This window comes from Bufo gargarizans, chromosome 10, assembly GCF_014858855.1.
Source record: "Bufo gargarizans isolate SCDJY-AF-19 chromosome 10, ASM1485885v1, whole genome shotgun sequence".
Lineage (NCBI taxonomy): Eukaryota > Metazoa > Chordata > Amphibia > Anura > Bufonidae > Bufo > Bufo gargarizans.
Window position 1 is genome coordinate 78,454,334 of NC_058089.1, and position 21,823 is coordinate 78,476,156.

Genomic DNA, 21,823 nt, shown 5'->3' on the forward strand with positions numbered 1-21,823 from the left:
TTAGTGCGGAAGGCAGTTTGCAATGAACAATGGAGAGAAACACAGCTGCGCATTTTGCACAGGGCGACCTATGCCTTTAATCTGTCCTATCAGGATGCTCCTGCCCACTACCTGCGACATTGCCCCAAGTGTACCCTCTCAAAGGCGGGACTCCTTCATGCTTTGTGGGAATGCCCAAAGGTCAAGCCATTGTGGGAAAAAGCAATAGTTGCGAAAAAGGAAATCTGGGGGGAGGAAGTGAGGGCATCGCCTCAACAATGCATTTTTCATTACGTCCCAAAAAATCAAGAAGAAGATTTAGGAACGGTGGTAGCTAAGGGGGGGGGGGGGGGGGGTACACATAATGCTGATGGCAGTTAAAAAGGCTCTTCTGAGGCACTGGTTGGAGGAGGGAGTCCCGACATGGTCGGAGGTGCTGGGGATAATGAAAAATGTTTTGTACCTGGAAAGGTTGGAGGTGGAACGGGATAAGGAGGGACTGCTTGGAAAATTTATTAAGAAGTGGAGAGAGTTCATTGAGAAGCGACTTTCACACTGCGAAATTCAGGAACTGATGGCTCCTTTTAAGATGACCAAATGGTACTTGGCAGCGCAATTAGCTAATAAACTAGGGAAGCTTGACACCTAGACAGACCCCACTGGACGCCAATCTGTGGCTACAACCGGAGAGGATTTATCGACTTGGTCCTAGATGAGAGTGCAGGGGATGGGTTGCAAAGGGGGGGTGGTTGGGGGTTGGGGAGTGGTATTCGGGGGGAGGTTTTGGGTTTAAAATGAAAATGTGGATGATTTGAGAATAATTGTACAGATGCCTGCTGTTCTATGCATCACTGGTCTGTAACGAATTGTAATCTATGATCTGTGGTTGGAATGCAAAACCTGCGATAATTCTCATTTCAATAAAGAGATTTATAAAAAAAAAAAAAAAACTGGTGACAGGTTCCCTTTAAGTAAAAACGCCTCTAACCTCCCCATGTCTATCTATACATGCCCAACATGGCCCTGTAACCTATATGCTCCCACACAGTGGTTATTTCCCCTTAGTGCCCCATCACAGTGGAAAGCCCCTTTAGTGCCCCAATCACAATAATGCTGCCCCCTTAGTACTGCCCTTAAAAAAGTGCTGCCCCTTAATGCCCCTTCACAGTAAGTGCTGCCCCTTTGGTATCCCTTAACAGTAGTACTGCCCCATTAGTGTCCCCTTGGGGCAGTACTACTACCAGGGAGCTGACAGTTTTCTGCTTTACCTCAGGATGCAGATACAGTTGAACTGTGGGATTAGGCCACAGCCGTCCAGGGATGGGAGATAGTGACTAAAATCCAGGACTGTCAAGTGTCCCGCCATTTCTGGGACAGTTGGGAGACATGCAGTTACAATACATGAAGGGCTGTCTTTTTGGGAGAAAGCAGTCCTCCATGATTGTCCCGAGAGATTTTCCAACCCTTCCAGAAGTCCAAGAGATCTTCATCTTCCAGGAACCTCCAGGATGTTCTGGGAGAGTTGACAAGGAGGTGCTAGCAGAGTCCGGACATAACTGATGACAGGATGTTTATTGTATGGCAGTGTCAGTGGTGGTACATAGTAACCAACAGTTCCAAATTTACAGGATCTGTCTCTAATTTACAGAGACAATCACAGCAAATTCAGACTGTTCCAGACCAAAAATGGTCAAATCCAGAGACAATTGTATGCTGACCTCACCCAGACCTCTAACAGATTGGTTATGACAATGGACGAACATATGGGTTGCTGGATATGTTCTCTCTCCTGGCCGACTTTGCAATAAAAATATTGGTGTGTAGAATATTGGCATTTTTCCTTTTTCATTCTGATATAGATGATTTTTGGAATTTGTTCAGTGTCCTGACTTGAAATAAAGACTTTGAGGCACATTTATTAAGACTGGCGTATTTCTGTTTAATAAATGACCCCCTTTGTTCAATGTCTTGACTTGAAATGAAATAACTGAAGAGTAACTAAACTTTTATAAAAGTTGCTTTTAAACTCTTCTAAATAGCCCCAAAATATTTTTGGTAATACACTTTATTAATAAATTATGTCGTTTTGCAACTTAAAAAGGAATCCAACATTCATGATAGTACAGCTACTTAAAATCATCATTCCCGTACAGCGCTGGCTTGTCCCATACAAATTGGTATCACCATGATTACTACTGTACTATCATTACACTGTAATAAACTGTATCATATAAAGTAGAACGTGTATAAATTCATATGGAGCGCCCTCTAGTGGTGACTGAAGATAGCCAGTATTATCATGTGATGTGTTAAGGGAATCAGAAAGTTTATAGCTGTATAATGGAGATGTATCAATGTATTCAGGACAGTTGTTTAGTGGAGCTATAAAGAGAAATTATTAGGGTCATTTATCAAATTGGTGTAAAGTAGAACTGGCTTAGTTGCACACAGCAACCAATCAGATTCTTCCTTTCATTTTGAACAGCTTCTTTGGAAAATGAAAGGTGGAATCTGATTTGTTGCTATGGGCAACTAAGCCAGTTGTACTTTATACCAGTTTAATAAATGACCCTAAATGTGTTTAGAAGAAGTGCCTTATATGGTTGATGACATCACAATTGCTGGTGATGTGTTTAGAAAAGGCACCATATTTGGTCGATGACATCACAAAGGCTGATGGTGTGTTCAGAAAAGGCACCATATTTGGTCGATGACATCACAATGGCTGGTGACATCACAGTGGCTACCTAGGCAGCTGCACAGGTAAGAATCTTTGCATTCACTTGCTGCAGCCAGCGAAGACACTTGTGAGCGCCATCCCTTGCGGATTTTATCTTCGATTCTTTTGCCTTTGCCAAAAAATGAAGGCAAAAAAGAAGAGAAAACATTTAGATGAAGGAGAGAAGAAGGAGGAAGAAAAGAATGGTGGTGATGATGTCCAGGAGAAGCCAGGTAAAGCTGAGAAACCAAGAAAGAACCGGTTCTTAGCGCGCCTGCAGAAAACCTGGGCAAGGATTGCTGGGCATAGGAGGAGAAGAACTTCCATCCAAGAAAAGAGAAGTTTAGATGAACTCCCGGGACCCAGCCACATCAATATGGTGGACAGCACAGGTAGGAGGACATCGTGTACCTTTTCTTTATAGTACCCCATGTTACTGACAAAAGCATCCCATAGGGATCAAGTCATAGAGATATCGTGAGAAATATCAAAACTGGTGGAATGAATAGTGGAGGAGCTGCCGATAGCAACCAATCAGATTCCAGCTCTTATCTCTTTAAAGCCACCTGATTGGTTGCTACGGGCAACTTCACTTCATTTACTCCAGTTTCTAAAGAGCACCAGTAACATGCCGTAGTAAATATGGTATATAGAATCCGACCAGTATACCCAGTATTGTAAGTACATGGTTTTATAACAATGTGGGTGGATTTAGGGTGGGGGCAGATTACACAACAGCCCAGAAATATATAACCCTGCCTCTTATTTAGGTGGAGAGTTTGGGAATCTCCTTCTGATGCTCAGCCTCCACCTCAGCCTTCAAAGGCCTGGTGGGAAAGGAAACCACTGCCCAGAACATGGTTACAGGACATTTTCCCTTTTGTCACTGTTGATATGTCAGTTTTTTGTACATATCACTTTAATGTATCCATAAACTTTATAGGAATAACAAAAATTACAAAACATAGAGCCATGAGAACAGAAGCTCCAGAGTTTTCATGGGAAATACAATTATTTAGTAAAACAGATATGTTGGAAGTTGGAGAATGGTCCTCTTTAAAGTCAAATCATCATTAGAACAACTCATGACCTATTAGAACATGTGAGCAGGTGTAGTCCTCAGGGTGAAACCCCTTTCAGTTCTCGGGTAATAGACCTTCATCTGTCAAGTTCCCAAAGCCTCTGTCCAGTCATTCCTTAGGCTGAGTTCACACTTTGGTTATTTGGTCAGTTATTCCCATAAGGATGGGTTCACACTAGCATTATGCCATTCCATTATAGGTTCCGTTTATAATGGAATATAACGGAATGGCCAGACGTAATGCAAAACGGAAGTCTTTAAGAGGCATTCTGTTTTGCTCCGTCCTAATAGAAGTCTATGGGCAAGCATAACAGATCTGTCTGGTTTCCGTTATGCAGAACGGAAAAAAAGTACTGCCGACAGGACTTTTTTTTTCCATCCTGCATAACGGAAGCAAGACGGATACGTGATGCTTGTCCATAGACTTCTGTTAGGATGGAGCAAAACGGAATGCCTCCTAAAGGCTTCCGTTTTGCATTCCGTCTGGCCAGTCCGTTATAAACGGAACCTATAACGGAATGGCATAAAGCTAGTGAGAACCCACCCTTAGTTATTGTGAGCCAAACCCTGTAGTGAAGCCTACTCAGAGATCAGGTGTAATGAAAAGATTTCCTCCTATTCTGTGTTTTTGACCTGAACCTGTTTTTTTTTTTGTATAAAATAACTTTTTGGTTTTCTGATGTGACTTCTTGCCCTATATCTATATATTTCTTCTTCACAGTCAATGTATCACCTAAAGAGAAGAAAAAGATGGAGGTAAATCAAAACATCATGGCCGATGACAAGGAGACAGAACTGGTGTCAGACAATTTAGTGGAACAGGAAATGCTAGCAGAATACCATCAGATTCATGACCTGATCCACAACATGGAAGAACTCTACATCCAGTACTATGGTGGACAGGATAAAGAACAACAATATGAAGCTGAAATGCTAGCAGAATACCATCAGATTCATGACCTGATCCACAACATGGAAGAGGTCTACATCCAGTACTATGGTGGACAGGATAAAGAACAACAATATGAAGCTGAAATGCTAGCAGAATACCATCATATTCATGACCTGATCCACAGCATGGAAGATCTGTACGTCCAGTATTATGGTGGACAGGATGGAGAAGAACTGCAAAATGAGGATGGAAATAACAAGGAAGATGGAGAAGAGGGACTGGAGAATGCAAAGCGACCCAAGAAAAGCCATAAGATTTCGCTGCTAAGACGCCTACAGAAATCATTGGCGAGAATTGCTGGGTTAAAAAGGAGGAGGACAAGCCCCATCAAAGAACCGATAAGTCCTTGTGAAATCCCAGGCCCCAGTGAAATCAGAGGTAGGAAATCATTATAGGAATGTTCATGGAAATGGCTCAGAAGCTGTACAGTTTATGATAAGTTAGGATGCATTCACAAAATGTTTGTGCTTTACGTTTCCCATATGTTCCAAGCAGCTCCCAACATATCTGGGAGATCTTCATGGTGCACCAACATAAACTCAACCACTGTTTGAATACAAACATAGGCCCTGATTTATCAAGAACAGCATGTGCTACACTGGTTGTCATAGGGCCTGCTATTCCAGAGGAGGCATTTAATTTATGATGAGGTGCCAGCATAGTCGAAAATAAAATGCTTCCTCCAGCAGTTTGTGCACCAGAGTGAAATTTGCTTCACCTCATAGCTGCCATGCATTGGAGTCATCATTTATACCAATTTCTAGCGTAAATGATGATGAATATGTCTGAGTCAGTGGCTTCTTCCACACCATATCCCCTTTTCAAAATTGTTGAGGCGGCATAAACATGGCAGTTACAATGACAACTATTCGCAATGGCATGTAAAAATTCACAAAACCCGGTTTGCAACTTCTAAACACCAAATCGGGAAATGATAAATTTCCCCCTTAGTCTGTAACCAAAGACAAATAGGCCTGTTAAGGGCATAATAAATCCAAAAGGTATTAATGATTTTATTTAGGGCTTAGGCCCCTTGCAGACGAGCGTGGATGGATTAGGTCCGGATGCGTTGCAGATGCGTTCAGTGAAAAATGTGCGATTTCGCAAGCAAGTTCATTCAGTTTTGTATGCAATCGCGTTCAGTTGTTCAGTTTTTATTGCGCGGGTGCAATGCGATTTAATGCATGTTGCACGGGCGTGATGAAAAACTGAAGGTTTACAAACATTCACTTCTATGCGGCTAGCGTTGCGTGAAAAACGCAGAATATAGAACATGCTTCGATTTTCACACAACGCACAAGTGATACGTGAAAAACAACGCTCATGTACACAGAACCATTGAAATGAATGGGTCCGGATTCAGTGCGGGCGCAATGCGCTCGCATCACGGAATACTCGCTCATCTGCAAGGGGCCTTAGAGTTTTATACTTTGTGACTATAATGTGAAATTTATGTTCCATGTTGTGACCACCTATTATGTGTTTTGCTATGGGATAGGAATGAAATATATATATCTATATATATATATATATAATGCAGGTTTTCTCTGTTTCCTACAAACAGCCAAAGTAACATGTAAAGGGAAGAAAAATGAGGAAGATAAGGGGGAAAATAAAAGCATGACGGTCAATGAAAAGAGAAAAGATGATAGATCTGAGAAAGACTCAACCACTAATGACAGCTCTCTAGAACTGGAAACACCAGAGGAGCTCAGCAGATCTACCAAATCCTCTCAGAGCAGCAGTAGCCCTAACGTGAAAACCACCAAAAGTGGCATCTGCTTAGAGGAACCTGACCAGTCTGGCGAGGAACCATCTGCCACAGTACCCCTTTCATTAGAGTCCTTTACTTTCCATCTGAAACTGGGAGCAGGAAGCTTTGGTCAAGTCTACTTGGCAAGAGATATCATCCGCCAAGAATGCGTTGCCATCAAAGTTTCAAATAAACGGGATTTAACGGAGAGTGGATACAGTTTTGTAGAACGCCATGTCTTAAAACTATCCCATGAAAGTCCATACCTGATTCACGGCCTGGCTGCCTTTCACACCCTAAACTTTGTCTATTACGTCATGGAATTGGCCACCAGAGGAGACCTGTTTGTTTTTATGAGAAAGATCTTGCCTCTTGACACTGCCACAATACGATTCATCTTGGCAGAAGTGGTCTGTGGCACAGAGTTCCTGCACAACAAAGACATTCTACATCGGGACCTAAAGCCAGGTAACATCCTTTTGACAGTAGACGGCCATGTCAAAATAACAGACTTTGGCATAGCAGCAATGGGTGTGCATCAGGGTCCCTCAAAGAGGTGCATAGGTACACCAGGATTCGCAGCCCCAGAACTGGTGAACGGCAACTCACATGGACGAGGGGTAGATTATTTTGCAATTGGCGTGATTCTATGCAAACTCTACACAAGAAGGGGTCCTTTTCCTGGAAAACATCAAATAGAAATTGAGCATTCTGTCCTCAACTGTCCTCCAGTCTACCGAAATTCGTCTCTGACTCCTGAAGCAGACAACCTTTTACAAGGGCTGCTGTGTAAAAATCAGTTCCAGCGGCTAGGAGTGAAGGGAGACATAAAAATACATCCATTTTTTGCAGACATCAAATGGGAAGATGTGGAAGCCAGGAGAATGGCACCACCAGCGACCATGATGGCAGCTCCTATTGACCTAAATATTAACCAAACTCTGGAATATGCTGAAATGCCAAACATAATAAGATCTAAACACCAAAAGATCTTCAACCAATTCAGCTTTGTGTGTCCAGAGTGGTCAAGGACAATATCATCCTGTCATCATGCAGAACCAAACTTGGATGGACAAAGTATTAGCTATGAGTCCATTCAGAAAGAAATAAAAGTAACTGGTCTGTGAATAAAGCTGGTGGATGACTAAGTCAAAACAGAAATCCATACGTATTCTCTATCTATGAATTCCTGTTCCTTTCCACAACCTACCTGACACCATGAAGCAGCTCCTGTACCATGGATGAGCCAATATCGACCACCACATATAGATGCTACCATGGCAGGTGAGTAGAGAGTGAAGATAAGCTATTTCCCATAAGTTTTCATGCCAACTGAGAAGACAATTATTGCATTGGTCATATAGATGGTCATAGGACAATAAGAGCAACTTTGCTCATGGTTTATTTTTGTTGTTGTTAGGGCATTATGCTTATTACAAAGTCTCCAGCCTGGACTGTGACCTCCAGCTTACCTCCATGACTGATCATCATTACACTGTCTCCATAACTCACCCACCATTCCTACTGGACATTGTAAGTATATCCCTTAGGGTCCATTCACACGTCCGTTGTTTGTTTCCTGATCTGTTCCGTTTTTTGCTGAACAGATCTGGACCAGATCTGGACCCATTCATTTTCAATGGGTCCTGAAAATAAACGGACAGCACAATGTCAGATTTTTTTTCAGGACCCATTGAAAATGAATGGGTCCAGATCTGGTCCAGATCTGTTCAGCAAAAAACGGAACAGATCAGGAAACAAACAACGGACGTGTGAATGGACCCTTAGATTGTCCCTGTAAAGATTACATGATGTGGAATGTGTTTATCCCATGAGATACTGATCTAGACATGTATATCTGTCTTCTTACAGCAAACACTGGACAAGACAACTCAACCGGACTTTCCCTTTAACCGGATTTGACAAACCTACCGAGTGTTCACCACTGAACATCCACGTAGATTGGAGCACCAACAATCCAGGGTTTCATTCCGATCGCCATATTTGGGGTCAGGGAGGAATTTTTTTCCCCTTACATGAGGACAACTAATATTCCTCAGGGGTTTTTCGCCTTCCTCTGGATCATCATAGCAAGTAATTAAAGGTTGAAATTGAAGGACTTCTTTCAGCCATACTTGCTATGTAACCATCTACAATGTGGTGGCAGAGACAGAAGGAACCTGCAAAGATAGAAAGCAGATCCTTCACCTACCGGATGTGACAGAAGGAAGCTGCTATAATATAAAGCAGCTCCTTCACCTACTGGATGTGACAGAAGGAAGCTGCTAAGATACAAAGCAGCTCCTTCCCCTGAAGAGCGGATCATCATCTTCTGCTCCTTTCTATAGAAAGTGACTTTATCTAAAGTCTTTATTTACATGATTGTAAGATCTTTCATGAATTAATAAATATTAAAATCTATAGTGAGTTTGTCTTTATTATATCTATGCATAACTTTAAGAGAAAATGTATAATAAATGATAAGTAAGGTTTGACGTGACATCATGCACGGCTAAAGGGCCCTTTACACGATCCAAGAATCCTAAAGATAATCGCTAACGAGCACTCATAAGAACCCCATACAATGGAGGTAATCGCTGCAGAGGTCTTCTCCATCAGCCAGCAGCAGATTATAAGGAAGAAACGCTTATTTCCCCGACAATCTGCTGCCCTAACGTCTCTAGTAAATAGACCTTAAGTTAATGGAGGAGAATGATAACATCATCTTCTGTTTTTATTGCCCCTTTACATTGTAGGATGAAAACTGGTATAAATGTGACGATACAAAACATCAGGATATTGAGGGTGAAAGCGTTTCATTTGCTTCTCCCCCGATCAGGGGTGTACCTAACCTCTCTGCTGCCAAAATGTCTACATCAGAAAAGTCATTTCTGGAGAGAAAAAGTCCCATTTGTCACAGAATTTTGCTTTGGATTTTACCCTTTGTGCAGCAAGCCCTTCAGGAGCCAGTGCAGAGGATGGGAGTGGTAGTGGCCCTGATGAGATGAGTTGTCACTGTATACTCTCTTAGACCATCACTCCCTGGGGTTCAGGGCTGTGAAAAGGTCATGTTAAAGGATCAGGCAGACATAGAAGAATAACAAAAGTTTTTCTTTACTAAGTGCAAAGAATGAGTTACCGTACATCCAGCTGTCATCTGTACAAGGGGCAATTTCTCTATCTCCAGATGATGAGGTAAGGTGGCAGGCAAGATGTCAGACAATAGCACTCTAGAGTAGTCCTTCTTTCTCTACTGATTTCCTTTGCCAACAGCAATAAGCTGGTTCTTGTAGCTATAGGTGTCCACCCATAATATGCTGGCTTTTGAGTGTGCCTGTCCTGCACTGTGGTGATAGGTGTCTTAACTTGTTATCCCTTCATCTGCAGTGGAGTCTGTACAGCTGTAGTCCTGATCACTCTTCTGACTTGGTATGCTATGGCTCTTAGATCATCTGGTGGCCTGGGACAATGCAGTCTCCCTAGAGTAGTAGTCCTCACAGACAAGGTGTATCTCTACTCCCAAAGGGCCATGGAGCGGGAGCAGATGGATGTGCTCCCTTACTCCAGACTTGCCATGCTCATTCTCCATGGAACTCTCAAGAGCTCCCCCTCCTGGCAGGAAGTAGTACTATCCACTCCTACCAAGAGGGGAGGAATAGAATGTTCCATTCCTAATGCCACCGATACCTTTACATACATTTATACAAAATATAACAAACAATTGGAAATACTACATATGGGATATTGTATTTGCAATGCAAAATGTAAACCCCATGGTCAAATTCAGAAAAAAGTACATTCAAACATAATTAGCATATTTAAAATTTACTGCTGACCTCAGCAAAGAATTTTCACTACAGGTAATGCTATCTTTTATAGCAATGGTAAGTGAAGCGCTTAATGGCCTACGCAGTACCCACAAATATACAGTATATACACAGATATATGCAGCATATACAGACGTGGACAAAATTGTTGGTACCCTTTGGTCAATGAAAGAAAAAGTCACAATGGTCACAGAAATAACTTTAATCTGACAAAAGTAATAATAAATTAAAATTCTATAAATGTTAACCAATGAAAGTCAGACATTGTTTTTCAACCATGCTTCAACAGAATTATGTAAAAAAATAAACTCATGAAACAGGCATGGACAAAAATGATGGTACCCCTAGAAAACACAGAACATAATGTGACCAAAGGGACATGTTAATTCAAGGTGTGTCCACTAATTAGCATCACAGGTGTCTACAACCTTGTAATCAGCCATTGGGCCTATATATATGGCTCCAGGTAATCACTGTGTTGTTTGGTGATATGGTGTGTACCACACTCGACATGGACCAGAGGAAGCAAAGGAAAGAGCTGTCTCAAGAGATCAGAAAGAAAATTATAGACAAGCATGTTAAAGGTAAAGGCTATAAGACCATCTCCAAGCAACTAGATGTTCCTGTGAGTACAGTTGCACATATTATTCATAAGTTTAAGATCCATGGGACTGTAGCCAACCTCCCTGGACGTGGCCGCATTAGGAAAATTGATGACAAATCTAAGAGACGGATAATCCGAATGGTAACAAAAGAGCCTAGAAAGACTTCTAAAGAGATTCAAGGTGAACTTCATGCTCAAGGAACATCAGTGTCAGATCGCACCATCCGTCGTTGTTTGAGCCAAAGTGGACTACATGGGAGACGACCAAGGAGGACACCATTGTTGAAAACGAATCATAAAAAAGCAAGACTGGAATATGCCAAACTACATGTTGACAAGCCACAAAGCTTCTGGGAGAATGTCCTGTGGACAGATGAGACAAAAATCGAAGTTTTTGCCAAGGCACATCAGCTGTATGTTCACAGACGAAAAAATGAAGCATATCAAGAAAAGAACACTGTCCCTACTGTGAAACATGGAGGAGGCTCTGTTATGTTCTGGGGCTGCTTTGCTGCGTCTGGCACAGGGTGTCTTGAATCTGTGCAGGGTACAATGAAATCTCAAGACTATCAAGGAATTCTAGAGAGAAATGTACTAGCCAGTGTCAGAAAGCTTGGTCTCAGTCGCAGGTCATGGGTCTTGCAACAGGACAATGACCCAAAACACACCGCTAAAAACACCCAAGAATGGCTAAGAGGAAAAAATTGGACTATTCTAAAGTGGCCTTCTATGAGCCCTGACCTCAATCCTATTGAGCATCTTTGGAAGGAGCTGAAACATGCAGTCTGGAAAAGGCACCCTTCAAACCGGACACAACTGGAGCAGTTTGCTCATGAGGAGTGGGCCAAAATACCTGCTGAGAGGTGCAGATGTCTCATTGACAGTTACAGGAAGCGTTTGATTGCAGTGATTGCCTCAAAAGGTTGCGCAACAAAATATTAAGTTAGGGGTACCATCATTTTTGTCCATGCCTGTTTCATGAGTTTATTTTTTTACATAATTCTGTTGAAGCATGGTTGAAAAACAATGTCTGACTTTCATTGGTTAACATTTATAGAATTTTAATTTATTATTACTTTTGTCAGATTAAAGTTATTTCTGTGACCATTGTGACTTTTTCTTTCATTGACCAAAGGGTACCAACAATTTTGTCCACGTCTGTACACACACATATACAGCATATACCCACAAATATACAGTATATACACACACACACACACACACATACAGCATATACACACACACACATATATAGCATATACACACCATGTGCAGTGACCGGGTTTCGGGTGGCCCCAACGTTACACTGGGTCCCCCGGATACCAGGGAGATGTCACCACGTGTGGTAAGGAGCTGATTTGAGTCCAGCGTGATGTCATTGAGTCCAGGGTATATATATATTTTTTTTAATTGATTATCTTTATTAATTAATATATCAAAAACACTACAAATAGAAATAGAAAAAAGGATGCAATTCCCCCCCAACCCCGATTCCCTAACCCCTCCCCTCCTACCTGTGATGCGTCAAAAAAAAAAAAAAAATTATTTATAGCATTCCAATATTTTATGAGTTCTGGACAAGTCCATATCATATGAAGAAAATCCGCTCCTGCAGTGTCACATTTAGGGCAGTTAGACGTGTCTCTTAATCCACACTTATTCATCCATAAAGGAGTGATATATAATCTATGGCAGATATAGAATTGTACTAAGACATGGTTAAATTTCTGGGATAGTGAAGCTAAGTTCCCAGAAATATTCTCCCACCCTTCTAATTGTAAATTCGGACAATCTGCCTCCCACGTTCTTTGTCCTGGTGACTGTGTATCACTAAACCGTGCCTTAAGTAATAACTTATATATATTTGAAATTTTTATTCTAGACAGTGTGCCCCCTACCCAATCATTCAAAAAGGATAAATTATCTATATCCAACACCAGTTTATCGTCCAGACTGGATAGTACTGAGCGCAATTGAAAATACCTAAACCAGGAAAGGTTTTCTATATTATGTGTCATCTCTACAGGGAGTGCAGAATTATTAGGCAAGTTGTATTTTTGAGGATTAATTTTATTATTGAACAACAACCATGTTCTCAATGAACCCCAAAAACTCATTAATATCAAAGCTGAATATTTTTGGAAGTAGTTTTTAGTTTGTTTTTAGTTTTAGCTATTTTAGGGGGATATCTGTGTGTGCAGGTGACTATTACTGTACATAATTATTAGGCAACTTAACAAAAAACTAATATATACCCATTTCAATTATTTATTTTTACCAGTGAAACCAATATAACATCTCAACATTCACAAATATACATTTCTGACATTCAAAAACAAAACAAAAACAAATCAGTGACCAATATAGCCACCTTTCTTTGCAAGGACACTCAAAAGCTTGCCATCCATGGATTCTGTCAATGTTTTGATCTGTTCACCATCAACATTGCGTGCAGCAGCAACCACAGCCTCCCAGACACTGTTCAGAGAGGTGTACTGTTTTCCCTCCTTGTAAATCTCACATTTGATGATGGACCACAGGTTCTCAATGGGGTTCAGATCAGGTGAACAAGGAGGCCATGTCATTAGATTTTCTTCTTTTATACCCTTTCTTGCCAGCCACGTTGTGGAGTACTTGGACGCGTGTGATGGAGCATTGTCCTGCATGAAAATCATGTTTTTCTTACCTTGCAGACTTCGTCCTGTACCACTGCTTGAAGAAGGTGTCTTCCAGAAACTGGCAGTAAGACTGGGAGTTGAGCTTGACTCCATCCACAACCCAAAAAGGCCCCATAAGCTCATCTTTGATTATACCAGCCCAAACCAGTACTCCACCTCCACCTTGCTGGCGTCTGAGTCGGACTGGAGCTCTCTGCCCTTTACCAATCCAGCCATCTGGCCCATCAAGACTCACTCTCATTTCATCAGTCCATAAAACCTTAGAAAAATCAGTCTTGAGATATTTCTTGGCCCAGTCTTGACGTTTCAGCTTGTGTGTCTTGTTCAGTGGTGGTCGTCTTTCAGCCTTTCTTACCTTGGCCATGTCTCTGAGTATTGCACACCTTGTGCTTTTGGGCACTCCAGTGATGTTGCAGCTCTGAAATATGGCCAAACTGGTGGCAAGTGGCATCTTGGCAGCTGCACGCTTGACTTTTCTCAGTTCATGGGCAATTATTTTGCGCCTTAGTTTTTGCACACGCTTCTTGCGACCCTGTTGACTATTTTGAATGAAACGCTTGATTGTTCGATGATCACGCTTCAGAAGCTTTGCAATTTTAAGAGTGCTGCATCCCTCTGCAAGATATCTCACTATTTTTGACTTTTCTGAGCCTGTCAAGTCCTTCTTTTGACCCATTTTGCCAAAGGAAATAAAGTTGCCTAATAATTATGCACACCTGATATAGGGTGTTGATGTCATTAGACCACACCCCTTCTCATTACAGAGATGCACATCACCTAATATGCTTAATTGGTAGTAGGCTTTCGAGCCTATACAGCTTGGAGTAAGACAACATGCATAAAGAGGATGATGTGGTCAAAATACTCATTTGCCTAATAATTCTGCACGTAGTGTATAAATGGTTTAATATCTCTATCCTTAACTACCTGTGAAATATACAGAATTTTATTCTTCTGCCAAAATGTGTCGGCTGCAATATCATCTAGCCTTTGTAGATGCACATTATGCCAAAGAGGCGTAAATGTAAGTGAACCCTTAACCTTCACCCATGTCCTAGTTGTGGCCCACGCTTTCAGGAGTAATTTTATAGTCTCTCTATAGCCTCGCTCATAGCTCTTCAATAGCCCAGATTCCAACAGGGTAAAAATATTATTATGGGCGTGACTAGATACCAACTTCCCCAGCAGTGCGCTGTTCTCTGATTCATAACACCTCAATAACTGGGCTGCAATAAAATACCCTTTGAAGTAAGGGAGATTTAGGCCCCCGCACTCCACTGATTTGTACAAATATTCCAACTTTATTCGAACTCGCTTTCTTCCCCATATCAAATCATTAATTATTCTTTCCATGAGTTTAAAGTACTTATCTTGTATCCAAATAGGTGTATTCCTGAGCACATAAAGAAATTGTGGTAGTATCACCATTTGTGCTAGGATCGGCTGCAGGAGAACAACCTAACTGTACCTACCTGAAGCAGTAGAGTTATGCCGGAACTGCCGTTTTTAAGGGTAGCCTGAAGGGGGCTACCCTAGTGAGGATTGTATGTGAAGAGGGGGGGTTGGGTGGGCAGACGTGCAAGCGGTGGAGTGAACGTGCAGCAGGTATCGGCTGCTGCCTTTTTAACCCTATGTGGCCCCGCCTCCCCCCGCACAAATACAGCAATGCACGCATTGCTTTACACTTGTGCTAGGATCGGCTGCAGGAGAACAACCTAACTGTACCTACCTGAAGCAGTAGAGTTATGCCGGAACTGCCGTTTTTAAGGGTAGCCTGAAGGGGCCAAAAAACCACGCGGATGCAGGGAAGGATTTAACTCGGTGTATTCTAGGTGATGTTTATGACAGCAGTTGATTGAATGCAAGTGACATTTCCTGTTGCGGGTCAGGAACATACCGTGCGTAGCATGCAGATTTCCATCTGCCCAATTTCTGGATGACGTGAGCCGGAACATTGTTTTTGGAGGCTGCGGAGGCGGCACCTATACGGAATGAATGCCCCGTAATTGCTAAAGGGTTGACCCCCGAAGAGGAGACTAGTAGGCGAACGTATTTGAGGAAAGTCTGGATGTTCAAGGGAAACCCATCCAATTGGAACAGGGGGGATTCCGCGGGCACGTTCCCGGTGTACTGCAACCACTCCCGTAGGACCGTTACTGGGCACCATTTGTTGTTGGTGACAAAGTACCTCACCTGCACGGATTCCCCAGGTCGGCCCGTCTTGCTGGAGTCCAAGCTGAGGGTGAGCAGTGTGCGTCCCAGCGCAATTGGTTCCTCCGCAAGAACTTGCTTGATGATTTAGCACAAGTGAACTCGCCTGGCCTGAGGAACCCGTAGAACGCCAGATACAATGCCGCCCGGACAAGAGAGCTGATGTACTGCCCGAATGGGTGATTAGCCAGAGCGTCGGACACGGTCCTAACCATGTTGCCGGTGAACGGACGCCTAGTGGGTCTTCTCCTGATGGACTGTTTCTGGATGCCTCTCAACAAGGATCTGATTGGGTGAGCCGTGAACAGTGATGGTTGGTCCGGAAACTGCACATACCAATGATGCTGTATGCCAGCGAGGTACAGCTTGATGGTGCTGAAGGATAGATTTAGCTGTGAGTGGCAAAAAGCTGTGAACGCCAGCAGGTATGTGATAGGACCTTCACCAGCCGGAGGGTATGTGACTTTGAATTTGTTGAACAATCGCCAGGCCGTCGTGTACGCCTTCCGTGTGTTGCTGGACAGAGAATCAGACATGAGACTTTTGGCCATCTCGAGAAAAGGTGCTACTCCATCAATAGTTGGCCATGAGACGGGGCGGGTGTCTGGGAGAGATCTGCCTCTGGAAAGACCTGAAAGAAGAGGGGAAAGTTAAAGCGAGATAACGCATCGGCTGCGATGTTACGTTGCCCACTTATGTGTGTGCAAACGAAATTGAAATTGTTTTGCAGGGCCAGCCACACGAGCTTCCGCACAAACGCCATGATGTGCCTGGAGGCTGACCTCCCCTTCATAAGGATGTCAGCGAGAGCCTCATTGTCTGTGAGGAACAGGACTGTCTGGTTTCTCCACCGAGCCCCCCATGTTACTGCCGCTGCCACTAGGGGATATATTTCAAAGAGTGAGGAACTCCTTGAAAAACCTGTTATGCTGGTGATGTCTGCCGGCCATGGTTGGGCGAACCAATGGGTGCCATGTATGGCTGCAAAGCCGGCCGCGGGCGAGGCGTCTGTGTGGACCACCGGGGAATCACTGGATACCACTGGAATGAACAGGGAGACCCCATTCCATTGGGAGAGGAAGTTGTCCCACATCAGCAAGTCAGCAATTGCGTTCTGGTCCAGCTGGACTGGGCTGTCCTGGCAGGGTGCTTGTGGGAGAAGTGCCAGGAGCCTTGATATGAAGGACCTACCCTGTGGCATGATACGCATAGCAAAGTTCAGCATGCCAAGGAGTGACTGAAGGTCTGCCCTGGTGGTCACCCTTACTTGCGCTAGTCTGTGAACCACAGACTTGATTCTGGCCAGCTTGTCTGGAGGCAGACTGGCCTTCATGTCCACTGTGTTTAAGCGAATGCCTAAAAACGTGATCTCTGTGCTGGGTCCCTCCACCTTGTGGGATGCCAATGGAACTTTGAGGTCTGAAAAAGCCGTGCGCAGGACCTGTAGCTCTAGAGGCACTTGCTCTGGGGATTCTAGCAGGAGAAAGTCATCCAGGTAGTGGATGACGTGATTAACCCGGAATGTGTTGGTCAGAACCCAATGCAGCGCGCTGGCCAGTTGGTCGAACAACCAGGGGCTGGACTTTGACCCGAAGGTCAATTTGCTGGCGAAATAATAAGCACCCTGCCATTTCATGCCATGCCACTGCCATAACTCAGGATGGATGGGTAGTAATTTGAACGCATCCGTGATGTCCGCTTTTGACAGAAAGGTGCCCTTGCCTAATTTGATGATGACCTGTATGGCCTCATCTATTGACGCATACCTCATGGAAAACTCCTCGGATGGAATTAAGGAGTTCAAGCTTGGTATCTGTAAAGAATGTGGGGCGGACAAATCATAGATTAGGCGTTTTTTATTGTTGAATTTGCCAGTCACAATACCAACTGGATTGACTCTCCAGCATGCGAAGGGAGGTTGATTGAACGGCCCTATTAAGTAGCCCCGGTCTAGTTCGGTCTGGATCAACTGCGTGACCGCCTCTGGGTCTCTGGCTGCCGACTGCAAATTATCACATTCGAATGTGGTTTGAGGGAGCGCGAGCAGCCCTGTATGGTAACCGTATGTCAAGCCGTGGATGACGAACTGTACCCAGGCCGGGTGTGGATGTTCAGCCAAGAACAATGCCAGCAGATCCACATCAATCACGCTTAGTCACGCCGGGCCTTGGTTCCTTTGAGGGCATGCTGCGCGTGGATGGGCCCTGAAACAGATCGCACACAGATGTAGTAGTCTGCACTGATTGTAATGACAAATGGCGTAGTTGTAGTTGTTGCATATCTGGCTACGACCAAGGTATTTTATGGGGCGGCCTAGCTTGTCAATCCCAGAAGTTGGTTTGCTGTTTGATGGACCTGGCCCAGGATTAGGTTGTGCTGGATCTGCTACTTGGCCTGTATTGGAACACCAACCCGTAGTGTGGGAGTAGGAATTGCAGATCGTGCACGTCGGGGCTTTTAGCCCTGCAAAATGGCGACAGAACAATTCTGTGTCCATGTTGGACCAATCCAGAACGTGCTGGCACTGCACCAGGGCAGCTGCTGCCTTGGCCGAGAAAGAACGATGGTAGTCGAAGAATGCTGTTCCGCCATATTTGTATCCCAATTCGACCACCTTGTACATGTACAAGTCTAGCTCGGCCCTCCTATGCGGGTTGGCTGTGCAAATCACATCCCGGTATAAACTAAATGCTAGTACAAATTCCGTGACGTTCAGTTTCCTGTTAAGCCTGGCATCTTTTGACTTCAGGATGACCGACACCTCCCCACATGCAATGGTTCTATTGTCCGGGGCCTCATGTGTAGCAATGAGCAGGGATGCTAGGTTTACATCTTTGCCTTCCAATATGTCCTGTCTGATATTGGCCGGAATGAAATGGGATGGGGCGATTGTGGGAAACTGGGATGACCCACCAGAAGCACTGGATTGCCCTGCTGGAGGTTCTGCGGGTGTTGGTGCCGTCAATGCTGCCGCCGCAGACCTGGCTTCCACTGATTCCATCCTGGTCTGAAGGTCCGTCATGGATGACGCCATGCTGTTGATCATGGCGTGTAGTTAGGTGAGTGAAGTCTGGATGGTACCCATGGACACCTCGTCCTGGCTCACGGGTGGTACGTCTGCCATCAACAGGCGATACAATTCTGCTTTCCTTGCTGATGCTGGAAAGGGGATGCCCCTTCGGCGCAGCTCAGCGGACAACTTCGGGATGGTCCAGGAACGTAAAGATGGTCCCACGCTTCGCTCCGACTGGGTGTCCCCACTATCCCGCGACGCGGAAGAGCCTCCAGGCATCAATTCTTGCGACATCTTCCTACCGGTCATTAATTGAGAGCCATTAATACCCCCCCTGTTCCCGAGCTGTGAACTGTGACCTTCTACCCGAGTGCCCGAACACCCTGGTGGGAGCAGTGTCTGTAGACGTGACAGAATTGACCAGGCGGCACCTGTGGTGTGACCCTGCCTGAGATGACGTGCCTGTGGTCGTGACAGGACTTCGTGCTGACGTGAGGACATGTGGCTGCATGGGTGGTGTGCCTGTAGGCGTGACAGGACTGTTACCTGGCCTTTGGACGTGACAAAAACGTGTGTCGCAAGACTGCCTGTGGTCGTGACAGGACTTTATAGCGAGTCTGTGGACGTGACAGACATTTGAACACGAACACCTGAAGTCGTGACAGGGTTTTTTTTTTTTTTTTTTTTTTTTTTTTTTTTCGAATGCCTGTAGACGTGACAGGGTTTTTTTTTTTTTTTTTTTTTTTTTCTTTATCGAATGCCTGTAGACGTGACAGGGTTTTTTTTTTTTTTTTTTCTCTTTTTCTTTATCGAATGCCTGTAGACGTGACAGGGTTTTTTTTTTTTTTTTTTTTTTTTTCTTTTTTCGAATGCCTGTAGACGTGACAGGATTTGTATAGCAAGTCTGAAGACGTGACAGACGCGAATTAATGCCCGTGGTCGTGACAGGACTTATGTGAGTCTGAGGTCGTGACAGACTTTTTTTTTTTTTTTTTTTTTTTCCTTGGGGTGCGGGGCACCCTTCCACCGTCGGCGTGGCGCCATGGATGTCTGACTGCTTGTGGCTGCGCTGGAAGCTGATACGTACCTTGGTGCCGTTTATTGCCTAAGGTGCCACGGAAGGTGACACGAACTGTGAAAACATAACATGAAAACAAAAATTTTTTATTTATTTTTTCCATCGTATTTAGTATATTGGGCAGACTAGAAGAGTCACGTGGATCTTATCTGCCGACACATTCTATGTTTGCTGTTGGTTGTGGCCTGTTCCTGCTAGAGGCGTGAACAGACGAGTGGCTGTGTGTGCGCGTTTTTTTATTTTTTTTATTTATGCATTTGAACAACCTACGGATGCAAAACACCTGTGAACATAAACATTTCTTTTGAACTGTGCTATATCCCAGCATGTGAGGACCCAGACCACCAGTATGTGCGGTAACACTGACATTTCATGACATGGAATGGACTGTATGATATGACTGAACCCAGCAATTGTCAATCTCCAACCCCTGTGCACAAGCAGTTCCCCGCCTGCTGCCGTGCAAGTGGCCACCAGGTGGCGCTGTGCGTGCCTGCAGACCATTCACACAGCACGTGCCGTCCGCTGTTCCCAAGCCAGAACAGAGGCCGGACTGCGCCGCAAACTGATACCACCCAAGCCGCAGAAAACTCCTAAGAACATCAGGTGGTTTATACCACACGCCGGCTGAGTGGTGCGGCCGGGGACTGCAACCTGGTATGCAGCCGCCCCCCCGCTGAGGAGAGTGGAGCCGTGACCCGCCGGTCTCTGCTGTATCACCGCCACGTCCAGCACCCATCCCCCCCTGCCCCCGTCTTACTTCGAAGTCGCGACGCTGCGACCGTTCACGCTGCCCAGCCTGTGCAGAAACAACCCGGAAGTGCCTTGTCTCACTGATGACCCCTGACGTCAGACGTGCAAGCGGTGGAGTGAACGTGCAGCAGGTATCGGCTGCTGCCTTTTTAACCCTATGTGGCCCCGCCTCCCCCCGCACAAATACAGCAATGCACGCATTGCTTTACACTTTAACCAGTGAAACTCGGTCAGCTCTGGATAGGGGAAGTCTCAGCCAAATCCCTATTTTAGCTCTACTCCTTACCATTATGGGAATCAAGTTAAGTTGTACAAAATTTTCAACCCGAGGTGATATAGTCAAACCCAAGTATTGAAAGGTGTCAACAATGTCCAACTGTGTCACAGGAACCTCTTTCTGTGGCAGGGGGTCTATTGGCATCAAACTGGTCTTTGCCCAATTTATAAGAAGACCGGAAACCTCACCAAATGCTTTAACTATTTGAATAATCCTAGGAAGAGTAGTTTCCGTATGGTCTATAAAAAAAAGAACATCATCCGCATATAAGGAGATACGGTCTTGTGATCCTAGCGTACCAAATCCTTTAACCTGATCATCCTGCCTGATAGCCATCGCAAGGGGTTCGATATAAATATCGAATAACAGGGGAGATAATGGACAGCCCTGCCGCGTGCCTCTATATAAATCAATACTACTACTCAGGATTCCATTAAGACTCAATTTTGCCCTTGGAGATCTATACAACAGCCCGAGAGTACCTATAAACTTTTCCCCAAAGCCCATCCTTGCGAGGACCTTCCAGAGGAAGCGCCACTCCACCCTGTCAAAGGCCTTGGAGGCATCCAATGACAGGATGGAGCGAGCGGTCCCCCCAGGGGCCTGAATATTAGAAAAAAGTCAATGTAGATTATGATGTGTGCCCTTGTTTTGAATAAAGCCACTCTGATCCGGATGGACAATAGAGGAAATAACCCTAGAAAGCCTTGTAGCCAGGACCCTCGCAAAAAGCTTTACATCTGCATTAAGCAGTGAGATTGGTCTATAGGATTCTAGATCTAAAGGGTCCTTGCCTTTTTTTGGAATTAATGTTATTACAGCTTCCATCATTGAATCTGGCAGCTTCCCATCCTCCATTGATTCAGAGAAGACTTCCAACAATCTAGGGAGAATACAG